Below are 14,077 nucleotides of genomic sequence, written 5' to 3' on the forward strand. Positions count from 1 at the left end.
CCATGGGCAGGTTGGCCAAATGGTTGGCAGTTTTACAAGAATATGATTTTTCTTTCAAAATTGTAAAAGGGGGTTGTTCCAACTTGAAGAATGCTTTGATTGATAGAGAGGAGTGCCTTGATATAACCCTTGTAGCAGCCATAGAAGTTGGGGATCCATGGTATAGCGGTATCTACAGGTTTCTGACTGCTTTCTCCTTTCCTCCAGAAAGTACTAGCTATGAGAGAAAAAAGATCGGCAGAGATAGTAGGCGCTACACCCTTTTTGATGGGGTGTTGTACGGTCAGGGCATGGATGGGGTACTAAGATGGGTCATTGATGCAGATGAAGTACCTAAGGTATTGAAGCATTATCATGATGAATTTTATGGAGGCCACTATGCCAGTGACTATACAGCTAAGAAGATTTTACATGTTGGGTACTATTGGCCGACCTTGTTCAAGGATGTCACTATGCATTGCAAAACTTGTGAACCATGCCAATTCTTTGGTAGGAACGATTTGTGTCCTGGGCAATATCACCCAGTGATGTCCATCCATCCGTTTCAGAAGTGGGGAATAGATATTGTCAGGCCCCTGCCCATGACTGCTCGTAAAAAGAAGTATCTTTTGGTAGCCACTCAATATGTCACTAAGTGGGCTGAAGCTATCGACCTCCCCACAGCAAATGGTAAGGCAGTTTCAAATTTCATATTTGAACGTATCTGCACAAGGTTTGGGACACCCATGGAAATAGTATTTGACAATGGGAGTCCATTCTTAAATGAAGCAGTGGAGTTACTCATGGATTGCATGGGTATTGATCATCACACTTCTAGTATCTATTATCTAGCATCCATGGGTCAAATGGAGCAGACCAATGGCCTCCTTTGTAAAACCATGGAAAAAATGCTATAGGGAATAGGAGCCAGTGGGATCAAAAGGTCACAGAAGTCGTATGGGCTTACAACATCACTCATAAAACATCTACAAGTCACACTCCTTTTGGAGATAGAGATTCCGGCTTTGAGATTGGCACAAGAACAGAGGATGACAGAAGATAAACATGTAGAGGCCTGATTGGTGCAACTTGAGAAGCTAGATGAAACTCGACGCCTTGCCCTACATCAAACAAAGATTCAAAAGAATCGACAAAAGGCCCACTTGGATGCTAAGATTTGCAAGGGATGGGAAAGACACTTTGCTAAGGGGGATGTTGTGCTATGCTTTGATAACAGATTGGACCACCAAATGGATAAGAAGTTCCTTCCATTGTGGACCGGTCCATATAAAGTCATCAAGGAACGTAGCAATGGGTCTGTGCAAGTTCGGGAGCTGCATGAGCCATATGGCAAGAAGGTGATCAACAAGCGTAACCTCAAGCCCTTCTTTGTGCATGATGGACGCAGGCATGGAAATGCTATGCATTCCCTGCCTGGGGGTGGGGACTGTTATGGATAAATTTGTCTAAGGAAAAAGGCATAAATATGTGTGTGTGTTTGTATGTGTGGCAATAGTATAATAAAATATGGTGTGCATAGGGCCCAGGGTTGAGGTGGTAGGGCATGACCATATGCCACCCTTCCACATAAGAGGACCCATAAGGTGTGATGTACATAATCCATGGTAGTAATATTATAAAATGTAAGGTGGCATGGTTCCTCCATGTGCCACCCCTCCACCTACGCGGTCCCATGCCTGCATTTAGTGAGATATGGCCTAAAGTCCATGAGAAAAGTAATATAAAATAGGTGGAGATAGATATTATATTGGATTATTCCCTCCATGTAGGGGAGGCCCATGTGGGGTGGGTATAGATAGTCCAAGGATGCAAGTTAAATAATGAGGAAAATAGGATGAGATGGCAAGATTCCTTGTGCCAACCCTCCACTTGTCCTCCTAGAGGTTTGAACATATTATAAAATTGGGAAGAGACCAAGGGACTATCATAGACTTGAGATATGGGGCTTGATTTATGTGGAAAAATGAGGCAAAGGGTTGTCGCACACAATTGAGAGTGCGTAACCGCCTAGCTCACATGGGAGACTTTTCCACACACATCATGCATGTGGGAGGATGCATTTATTGGGAGAGACCCCCTCTCTTGGCTTTAAAAGGAGGGGACTATTCCTTGATGGGACACGCTCATTCTTTGTAAGGCCACCTAGCTAGTACTTTGATTTCCCCCTTCCCTTCCTTTCAAATAAAGCATGGCCCTCTTCCCTTGATGTCTCCATCTTTACATTCCTCCTCCCATCATGTACATGCTTCTCCTTCCCCTCTCCCTTTCCTCTTGTGCCATAGTCTCCCTCTTCATCCCCTCCCCTTCTAATCCCTTTTCCCCAGCCATGATAATGTTTCGCTCTCACGTTATCCTTTCTTATATGGGCCTTGAGCGTCGCCATGCTTAGTGTCTAGCCTCTTGTCTTGATTTCTTTTCCAGGTAACAGTGGCTAGTTTGTAGCTATCAAACTAGTACGTAGCATGATAATATGCAATTAGCCAGCTTGTACCATTTGCCCTTGATGGGTTCCCTTTCATGTTGACATGGCCCTTGAGGGGTCCCCTTTAGGAGAAAGGGCCATATCGACATGCCATATATGTCCAATGCATGTCAATATGGCCCTTGCCACTAAAGGGGACCCCTCAAGGGACATATCAATAATTAGGTAGTTTGAAGCTAACTAGTTTGCAAGTAGCTAGCTAGGTTGGACCTAATTTGTAGTAGTTAGGTAGTTCAGGCTAGCTAATGACATACTAGTTTGGACTTAGTTTGTTGTTAGGTACTTTGGAGCTAGCTAACGAAATACTAGTTTGGACTTAGTTTGCTAGTAGTTAGTTTGGAGCTAACTAGTTTGCAAATAGCAAGTTTGGAGCTACCTAGTTTGAGATAGCAAACTACTTACTAGTTTGGACTTAGTTTGAAGTTAGCTGGTATAGTTTGGAGCTAGCTAGTTTGCAGATAACTACTTTGAAGGTATATAGTTTGGATCTAGCTAGTTGGACAAACCTAGTTTGCAAATAGCTACTTTGCATTTGCATGCAGCTAATTTGCAAGTAGCTAGTTAGTAGGTACCTAGTTTGGAGATTCCTAGTTTGTAGATGGCTACTTTGTGGCTAGCTAGGTTGTACATAACCAACTATCGACAACCTAAATTGCAAAGACCTATGCAAGAGAAAGCTAGTTTGCAGATACCTAGTTAGTGGTTTAGAGCTACCTACTTTGGAAGCTAGTTTGTAGCTACCTAGAATTATGAAGGCTACTTTGTAGCTATCTAGATTGCAGAGACCTAGCTTGTATACTACTATACAGCAACTAACAACCTAGTTTCAAGAAAGCTAGTTAGTAGCTAGTCAATATGAGGACTTTGCAGTTCGCTATTACGCAACTCGTAGAATGAATCCACCTAAGTACTATGCAACAAGGTAGTATGTAGTCTAAAAATAAAAGATTAAATTTGAAAAAGTAGATAAGATATTGCCAAAATGATAGGCATGAAGACTAAACCTAACGTATTTCAAGGAGATATACTAGATTTTCCACATGTGATTTCAAACCCTATTTTCTTTTGGCATACATCCTTCTTATTTGGCAAGACATGAGTATGGGCAGACCATAAAGAAAATACAAGCTCCTAAACCTTTGTTGTGATTGAGCTGATCTGGCCCTTCCTTCGACATGTATCCAAAGTTAATAAATCATCTACAAATCTAGTAAGCCTACTTTGGGCTACATAGAAGTTCCTTTGATGAATGTTTAATGCTTTTGGTGCCACAAACACTAAAATAAGGTAGCTCACTTGACCTTCCATTCATTAACATAACCATGCTCACTTGTGAATCAAAATCATTGAGATATCAGGGCTGTTGTTGCATGTGTTCTTCAAAAGCATGTGCATCCTTCCCTTTAGCTTCTTCTTCCATATGGGTGATGTACGCATGCATAACATCCATGGCTGCTTTGACGAGGTTAGTCGTTACTGCATTTAAGGAGAGAGTAGAGATCATGGTGAGGATGAAGAAGGAAGCAGAGTTAGTAAGTAATCGATGCAGGCTATGGCATGAATTTTGATGAACAAGTTGAACCACTGAAAAAAAGGGGGACCAAAAAGAGAAAGGGGAAGAAAAAGTGGAGCCTCAACGAATCACAAAAAAGCTAGAAATATTTAACAAGGTGACTAATAATAAATCATTCATAAGGCCTACCCGAGATCGAAATAGCGAAAGAGGGCAGAGATGATGAATTGAAAGTGATGAGAGAGAGAGAGAGAGAGAGAGAGAGAGAGAGAGAGAGAGAGAGAGAGAGAGAGAGAGGGAGGGAGGGAGGGAGGGAGGGAGGGAGGGAGGGAGGGAAGGAGGGGGAGAGAGAGAGAGAGAGAGAGAGAGAGAGAGAGAGAGAGAGAGAGAGAGAGAGGCGCTACAAATGTGGAGGATTTCTAAAGGAAACCATCTTGTTTTACAAGTGGCATGCATATAATCAAAGGTAACCCAAACCACATAAAATCCACAACTAAGGCTAAAATTTTTTAAAATAATATGAGAGGGCAGCTCCAAGGGAAGAAAGACTTGAAAGAGTTGTAAGCATTAAAGCTTTTTGACGATGGAGCCTACAATAATAAATAAACCTAATAAACTTGCAACAATAAAACACTTGCAATAATTAATGAACCAATTGCACAAAGAAGAATTTTTAAATTTCCCATAATCTGGAATTTTTAGCTTTGAAAAAGTGGAACCTTTGCTAATGCTACCCAAAGGGCAAGCCAAAAAATTAGTGAATTTTAGCTTCTAATTAAGAGAGGAATCATCAATATAGCCTACCTTACGGTAGGCCAAAAATTTGAGAGACAGAGAGAGAGGGGGGGGCGGAGAGAGAGAGAGGGAGGGAGAGAGAGACACAGAGAGAGACAAGGAGACACACACACAGAGAGAGAGAGAGAGAGAGAGAGAGAGAGAGAGAGAGAGGGTAGCAAGAGATGTCGCTACCCTCTCTCTCTCTATCTCTCTCTCCCTCTCTCTCTCTCTCTCTCTTTCTATCTCTCCCTCTCTCTCCCTCTCTCTCCCCCCCCTGTCTCTCTCTCTCTCTCCACCTATAAAGAGGGGAGAGGATGAGATAGAGATGTGGCTACATCAATTTGAGGGATCTATCTGTTACATTAAAGGAAACTCTAATATTTTAAAGAAACCTCCAATTTTTGATAGCGGGGGGGATACATTAATTTGAGGGAAGTACGGGCATAAGATAGAGATGGGGTTACATCAATTTGAGGGGTCTACTATCATTTAAAAGAAACCACTGATGGGTCTACCTACCACATTAAAGAAACCTCCAATATTTTAAAGGATTAAAGCCACCAATGTAGAGTGGGGAAGAAAAGGAAAGAAACAAGGATGCTATAAACACGTTCTTACAACGATGGAAACACATCCATCAATTAAAGAATACCCTCTAAAAAATCAAGTTATGGAAGCGAGAGTGTTCCTTGGAAACAGAATGTATAAATTGTGGATGAGCCTTAGAGAAACCAATAAGGTTTCACTGTATTGGGCTAAGTTTGAACAAGCTTTCCTAAAAGAATTTTTATCTGAAAATGGGTTAGAAGAGCATGATAATCTTGGGATAATTGCAATATATGTAGAATTATTTTTGTCCAACACATAGCTAATTATAAGGACCTTTCCAAAAGGGATCGATGAATTAGAAAAGACGAGAGATTGTGTGAGGGTTTCAAGACAACTATAAGATTGACATGAGAAGAATTTCTCCTAAAACCTTTGAAAGAAGCCCTACAAGAATGCCCAAATATACAATGATACAGTGGAAATATCCCTTGTTGGATGGAACTTTGGAACAAAGTATTTTTGTTCCAAGATTCAATAAATTTGTTAATTTAAAAATAAAGAGGCAATTTAAGAAGGAGCATAGCCCAAGAAACCTCAAATCCTCTTTTGAAAAGAGAGGAATATGAGAAGGCTAAGCAAGAAAATCTTTGCTTTAAATTTTTGGGCAAAGATCTATCTCCTCCATTAGGGGAGATTTGGAGTCAAAAGCTCCCATAACTTAAAGAGCTAATTCATGCAACTGTAAAATAAGAAAATTAGCAATCCACCAATGAGGAAGCTCCAACCTTTAATTTTGGAAAGAAACCACAAAGGCATCTCATTGGTGGAGAGACCTCCCCCACAAGGCCTCCTCTTGTGCCCCCCCCTGCCAAACACGCACACACACACATACATATGTGCCTCACTCATCTTTTTATGCCCCACCTCATCTATCTTTTTATGACTACCCCCATCCCCTCCCTTGGTCAACCACTCCCATCTCTTAATCAACCATATCACTTTTTCCCTCCAAAAATTTAATTTTTTGAAAACTTTATCCAAAACACCCAAAACTCTTCCAAATCTCTCCCAAACCCTCTTCCAAGGTGAAAAACTACTCTTTCTCCTCTTCCAAAGTGTGCAAATAAGAGGGGCCTTTTTCTCCTCTTAGTATCCTTTCCATTTAGACATGGTGAAGCATTCCTTATCTCCTATTTACCAAAGGTATCTCTTCAATATTGTATTTGCCACAACATGAAGGACATAGTTACAATACAATTGGGAGACCAATTTTGATTGCATAGGTTATAGGTTTACGTCACAAGCGGGGTGGTTGTATCCATATTTTATGGCCTGTATTTTAGCGAGACATGTAGAAATTTCAAAAACCCCACCCCTTTCTTTTCTCATATTTTTCATGCATGGCTTCAACCTATGTTAGATTTATGCTTTCTTAAATGAAACATAGACATATACATCTACACTTGAAACTATGCTACCTCAGGGTTGGACATTGATTACCATGCAAAGCCAAAAGGACAAAACACTAGTGTTGGGTTGAGGTGACCTAGAAGGTTGGCGGCCATCTTGGCAAGTGGAATTTGATCCCTCATCTATGGATAGTTTTGATTTCGAGTAGATGGCCATTTCCTCCACGGAACATCAAAATGAACGAGAAGACCAACTCAGGGAATGAAGAGAACGTCTTCACATTATGACAGATGGAAGACAAACACGTGTGGAATCACTTTGCCAATGTCGGGACCGATTGAAGTCATTGCTCCCCTAGTAGATCCTCTACTTCCACCCTTACACATAGCATATTTGTCAAGCCACAAAATATCTAGGAATCGATCATTGATGAAAATTTTCTCAAAACCCTAAACCTAGATGATTTTAGCTTTTTGCATTTTAATTGAAGCCACTAGTCCCTACAGAAATCTAATTGCCAAATATGGAATATCGGGTGAAAATAGGCCCTAATACGATGCGACCAAGGGATCTATTTTTTTAAAAAGTAGGACCTAGTTGCACCATACCAAATTCGGTGCTTCGAAGGCCTATTTTCACGTGATATTCCATATTTGGAAACTAGATGTCTGTAGGGCATTTGTGTGAAAAATCAGGAGCAATTTTCAAGTTTAGGATTGTTATCAAGAAACTTGAATTTTGATGCGCTATTGGTTGAAGACAGACCAGGGATTTTCTATGTAAGAATAGAACATACAAAAATGTAGAGGATACTAATGGGAAATTGAAACAAGCAATGACATTAATATAATAATTAATCCTAAGCCCTAAGCTAGCAAAGTTCATATCAATTCTACCTCATTGCAAAGAGTACTTGCTACTATAGTGCCCAACTAGACCCCCTTTTCTAGTGGTGCATCATGAGAGATGAGGACTGGAGGTGCCAGGTTCTTCATCATTGTCCCCAAACAACGATCTCTGCAAATCCCAAAACTCATCCTTAGACATCTTGTATTCTAGCTCAACCTCTATGATCACCTTCTATGTGAGATGGATGGCCTCTAAATCGATGAGGCTTGAGTCATCAAAGCATGCGATTTCATAGATTGTTGGATTGAAGGGAGTGCCAAAGTCAATGACATCCTCACATGCATCATTCGAGAGCTGGTATGGTGCCTCATCCTCTCAAAGCCCGGTTTCTTTCAACACATCATTAAGGTCGAGGTATTACTCACCCTCAATATTTATTGGATCGATGGAGCAATAGTAGGTTTCTTGAAACACAACATACAAACAACCTTTTTCTCAAGCAGAGGTTGGGGTGCAACCCAATCTCTTACTCAAATTAAGAGATTTTAATGAATTAAGCAGCAAGTTGAGCTTATGTGTTTCTTGAGAAACATATTGCATGCAACAAAACACAGAGGCAACCTATTGTGTGAGGAACTCTTGGAGGATGACTACTTGAAAACCCTATATATCATGTGTGTTCAAGGGATCTTATTAAAATACCTCATGTGTAAACCATAAAGATTAGAATGACCCCTCTATTTGTACAAAATTTTAATTTTTTCCAATACACCAATTTAAAATTTCTTTTTGCTTAACCTACACCATTTTTTGACATATAATGAGTGACCCCTTGAGTTGAGAAATTGGTTGGAGTACAACACAACCTCTTGTTTGAATCAAGACAATGATTTAAGCACAAGTTACATGCAACATAAAGTAAAGACAATGTGTTTCATGAGCAATAAGTTGGTACAATATTTGTGCTTGAATCAATAAGATTTTTGGATTTGAGCAAGAGTTTGTTGCATCCTAACCTTTTTCTCAAGCAATAGGTTGGATAAAGATGAGACAAAGATGCCACTAGTTGCTCAAGTAATAGGTCGGGTGCCACAAAATGCATTGCTCAAATCAAAATATTTTGCAAAAATAAAATTTTTGCTAACGGTTCAAGGTTTGTTGTTTAGGCTTTAAGACATAATATTTAGGGTTTATGGTTTAGGAATGGGAATCTAGGGCCTAGGGTTTAGGGTTTACAATCTAGGATTAATGATTTAGGTTTTAAGCTCTAAGATTTAGGGTCTTGGGTTTAGGTTTAAGATCTAGGGTTTAGGTTTAGGGTTTATAGCTAAGTTCTAAGACTTAATGTTTAGGATTTTAGGATTTAGGATTTTTGAGGTGATGAGTATCATTGTGAAATGGTACTCATAAATGCACCTTGTAATAAACTTGGTGATGGAAAGTCTTCAGATTCCTTAAATATCAATAACTTGGCCATGCCCATGATCATTATATAAATAAAAATGAAAACTTGAATATTCTTAGTGATGAGTATCATCTTGATACTATACAAAATAATTTCATAGATATGTCTTATAATAAGCTTGGTGATGGGAGTCTTCATAATCGTCAAATATCAATAAGTTGTCCATGCCTATGATTATTATATACATAAGAATAGAAGGTTGAATATCTTAAATTCAAGATGATGCCTAGGGAATCAATTTGAGAGATCTTTTGGAATAGAGTCAAATGAGTTCTAATTGACTTATGGAACTAGCCAAGCATAACATCATAAACTTTGCTTATCAACAAGGTACTTAAGGCTCATAAAATAATATGAATGAGTAAAAATCTATTCAAAATCATCAAGACAAATACATAATCAAGATGGGTCAATTACCATGGTCTAGTAACTCTAGAGTAATCATACTACAATGATGAGTGATGATGTTGTGCCAAGAGTATGGAGACTTCAAGAATATCAATTAGTTAAATTCAAGAAATATCCATGAGTGATGTCAAAGTCTCTATTAATATTTTTTTAGCTATAAGCCTCCTACCATATTCATGCTTGATATGAACCACAATTTTGGTTAAACATATATTCTTACATATATGTATTATTGTTAAACAATTTACCAAAAGTGAGAAAAGAGTATTTATTATTTACATCATTCACTGATTCCACAATTAGTTTATGATTCTGTACATACTACTTATTTTGCTAAAATAATACAAATGATATAATGTAATTGCCTATTCTTTATTTCAATAGTAATGTTTAAGTAATTTATTTTATTCATGTTTATATTGTTGTTTTAATAATGATTTTATTGAAATACTTTAGAAAATGTAAAAGAAGTTTATTGAACATTTTGCATGATATGTTAATTCTTCAATTAGTTTATGATTTCCATATTGTTTGATTCTTAAAATTTGTCAAATATAATGATGTATCTTATTGCATAGTCTTATTTCTAATATTTTTAATTAAATTAATTCATTATAATGTATATTTTCTATATATTGATATTTATTTCTTCTTATTTGTTTTTTTGAAGATAATACTATGTTAAAATAATTGAAGGAGAAGAGTATTAATGATTTGCATAATTCATTACTTTGATTATTTTTTTATAATTACAACAATAATATGTATAAATGGTATTATATATCTTTAATAGTACTTGATAATTTTTTCCAATATTACTTGTATATTTTGTATAAAAATTTATATAATAATGATTATATATATATTTTATATCAATTATATTATATTTACATATTTTATAATATATATATATATATATATATATTTAAAATGTAATAAAAGAGAATTTTTTTTACTTTATTTAGAAATTTCCCTTCCTGCAAGGCATGGTGTAGGCAAAAAGTTGTCCCAATTCTTGCACACCAAGCAGGTCTCTAAACTTGCACAGCTTCTCTGCACCCAATGCCTTTGTGAATATGTCAGCTACTTGATCCTCTGTGCTAACATAAACTAGATCAATAACACCTTCTAGAACCTTCTCCCGCACATAGTGGTAATGCATCTTAATGTGCTTTGTTCTAGCATGACAGATTGGGTTATTTGCCAAGTGTATACTGCTCGTGTTGTCACAATAAATGACAACTGGCCCATCTATAGACTGATGCATATCATAAAGTAGCTTATGAAACCAAGCTGCCTCACCTGCAGCCATTGCTACACCCCCGTACTCAGCCTCTGTGCTCGACAAGGCATCTGTAGGTTGTTTCTTGCTGCTCCAAGTGACTGCAGCACTCCTTAAAGAGAACACATATCCACTACTAGATCGTCTATTAGAAATACTACTAGCCCAATCAGCATCAGTGTATCCATGCAACTGTATTTGAACCCTAGTCTCATAAAATAGTCCATCCTGCAATGTGGACTTCACATACCTCAGTATGCGTCTAGTCGCATCCAAATGCGGTTTCCTTGGAGCCTGTATAAATTGACTTACCAACCCAACAACATTGCTCAAATCTGGCCTAGTAATAGTCGTATAAATCAAACTTCCTCCTATGCATCTGTACATAGTAGGGTCTTCCAAAAGCTCACCTGCATCTGCGCTCAGCTTCACATTCTGCTCCAAAGGAACTGAAATAGGCTTACAGCTTGTCATCCCATATTTGGATAGCATGTCCAATCCATATTGCCTCTGCAAGAGCCATATCCCACTTGTGGATCTAATCACCTCAATGCCCAAGAAATAACGAAGCTCTCCCAAATCCTTCATGAAGGATATCTTCATCACTATTACATGTGATGATCAAATCATCAACATAAATGACAAGCAACATAATGCCTTTTTGTGTTTTTCTCACATAAAGTGGCCATGCATGGCCGGCTCAAGGAGAGGGATGTGATACAATCAATCTACTAGAGGTGAGGGAGCCACTGAGGGATGCTATACAATCAATCTAGTGGAGGTGAGGAAGTATATAAATTTAAAGTGGGGATGGGACAATAACTAAAAGACACCGACGGGATGTACAAAGGGGGGCGTGGTGGAAAAGGAGAAGAGGAAAGAGGAAGCAAGGGAGGAGAAGGGAGGGGTAGGTGAGGAGTCACATGGGTGTACGAGAGGGGGGCAGGAGGAGGTGTAAGCAAAGAAATAAAAGGAGGGTAAGAAAGGGTGATTCAAAAAGCTCTATATAACGGACTAATACTTTGCAATACAAGTATCACCATCTTCTTCTTCACAAAACCTTGTATTGTATGTAGTTCATATATACAAGCTTTGTGAGCTTGCGAGCTCTTGGCTATGGCGATGGCTCCTTCTACCACCTCCCTTGTTGCTTTGCTTTGCTCTCTTCTTCTTCTCGCCTCCTTCGCCTTCCCCTCCCATGCCCAAGTCTCCTGCACCGTCGTCGCCAAATCCCTCGTCTCTTGCATCGGCTACCTCACCAAAGGTGCCCCCCCCCCTTCCCCCGCTTGCTGCGCCGGCGTCTCCGCCCTCCATGCCCTCGCCTCCTCCACCGCCGCCCGCCAGGCCATCTGCCGCTGCCTCGAAGCTGAGGCCAAAACCATCAAGACCATCCCTTCCGCTGTCTCCTCGCTGCCCGGGAAATGCAAAGTCTCCTTCCCCTACCCCTTCAGCCCTTCCACCAACTGCGCCGCGTAAGTTCCCATGACTCCTCTCTCTGTCCTCCTTCTTTGCGTTGCTGTCTGTTGAATGCGTGCCTCGTCGCTTGTGTCGCCAAATAAGGCGTGCCCATTCTCAAGAATGCAGCTCGCACACTAGCTCATTCTCAAGAATGCCCGTTCTTAAGAATGCAGCTCGCACACTAGCTCATTCTCAAAGAATGCCCATTCTCAAGAATGCAGCTTGCACACTAGCTTCGTTGGGACAGTCCAAACTTGTCCGTGATTGTCGTTTGTTGAGGTCTGTCTTGATGTAGTAAAAATCATTTATCGACTGCACGCGACTGCAGGGTGGCCAAACGTACTCTCTTTTCTGATTTCCTGGCGTTGCTTGCAGGATACATTAAGCGGCTTCCCGCATTTTGGCACAACCTTATCTCATTGCAGAGAAATGCATGACCCATTGTACCGTCTATAATGTAGCGCTCATCGCGCTCCAACGCTTATGGCCATCTCTTATAATAAGCATTTCTCGCTGCGCTGCGAGTATGGTTACACTTCAATCGGCTGTGGAAGTTTTCCGCTATGCTATGGTATATATATAATGTAGCCAATTTGTCGAATATAGTAATGCTCCTTGAATCAAATGTTTAAATATATGTTTATGATTAAGGCGGGTAGAGAGAGAGAGAGAGGTTTTTAGAGAGCGAGGATAACAGCATGTTGAAAAATTACACTCAAAGCTTTCAAGTAGGGGAAAAAGTACGTGAAAAATCAAATGTAAATAGATCTTATGGGATCATGGTTTTATATTATCTAAAAAACCTCTTAAATGACTATCATAACAACTTCTAATTTTTATTATTATTTATTTTGGGTAAAGTGCGACTTATATTGCAAAGGGAGAGGGGACACAGCTTATTGGATTTGGCTAAGATAGTTGGAAAGAGAGATGAATTGGTGGGTGGATGGTTCTCTTATTGCTCATAATATCTAACATGCCTTGTTAGGGAGTTTCCTCATGCTCTTTGTAGTGTAGGCCTTGGGTTTTGCCCATTTTGGTCCAATTTTTGAACAACTTCGATTATTAAGACATTATATTGTGCATCACAATTATAAATTATTTTATCAAAAACACGTCTTAATGAGTTATATGTGAACTCAATGACAGTTATCGACACATTATGTTGTCCATGGTCACAAACATAAATATATGGTAAATATAAATATAAATATCCTAACTTAACTTTGCAAATATCTTATATTGGGGAGCTAGTTGTCTCAAGTGAGTCACTATATGTAAACCCTTTGTGAAGTGTGTTCAATGCCTACTTTTGAGATCCCTTATCTATGAAAATTGTAAGATTAAAAATCAACCTTTCTCTTTTTCAAAATGCTTTTTAAGATACCCCTAAGTAGCTATATTTTTGTTGAAAACATGACTAAAAGCTGTCCGTCTTGAATGCAAGTAATAGTCACATTTTTTCTATGTGACTCCCCCTGTGGCCCATTTTATTGTCTATATATATATAAATGTCTTGATGAACTTGATAGAAACTCTATGATCGAAAACATGACGCCAGATGTGCTCGCAATTAACATTTGAGGATTGACTTCTAGTCACGTGATTGACTTCATTTTAGAAACAAACGCATTGTGTACTTGCATTAACAAAGTAAACATAATTCACTCTAATCAAATTGTGGGGGTTAAATTATAACTATGAGATATAGTAACATAGGGAGACTAGCATGTTGTGTACTTCTAGAAGGAATTGAAATTCTACTTGAGAAGAGTTGTAAATTAAACATGGAAACATGTAATACATAACAAGAGCAATGACTACCTACTTTCAAAAATGAAATATTTTATATATTTCAAAATTTGAAATTTACATTTTTTTATT

General features: G+C 38.8%; 1 pseudogene; it reads left to right on the forward strand.

The window, feature by feature from the left end:
- Positions 1–11,851: 11,851 nt before the first annotated feature.
- Positions 11,852–12,211, forward strand: LOC147894488 (non-specific lipid-transfer protein 4 pseudogene; annotated as a pseudogene).
- Positions 12,212–14,077: the final 1,866 nt, after the last annotated feature.

This window comes from Dipteris shenzhenensis, chromosome 14 (assembly GCF_047967505.1).
Source record: "Dipteris shenzhenensis isolate YYH24624 ecotype China chromosome 14, Dip_SZ_1.0, whole genome shotgun sequence".
NCBI lineage: Eukaryota > Viridiplantae > Streptophyta > Polypodiopsida > Gleicheniales > Dipteridaceae > Dipteris > Dipteris shenzhenensis.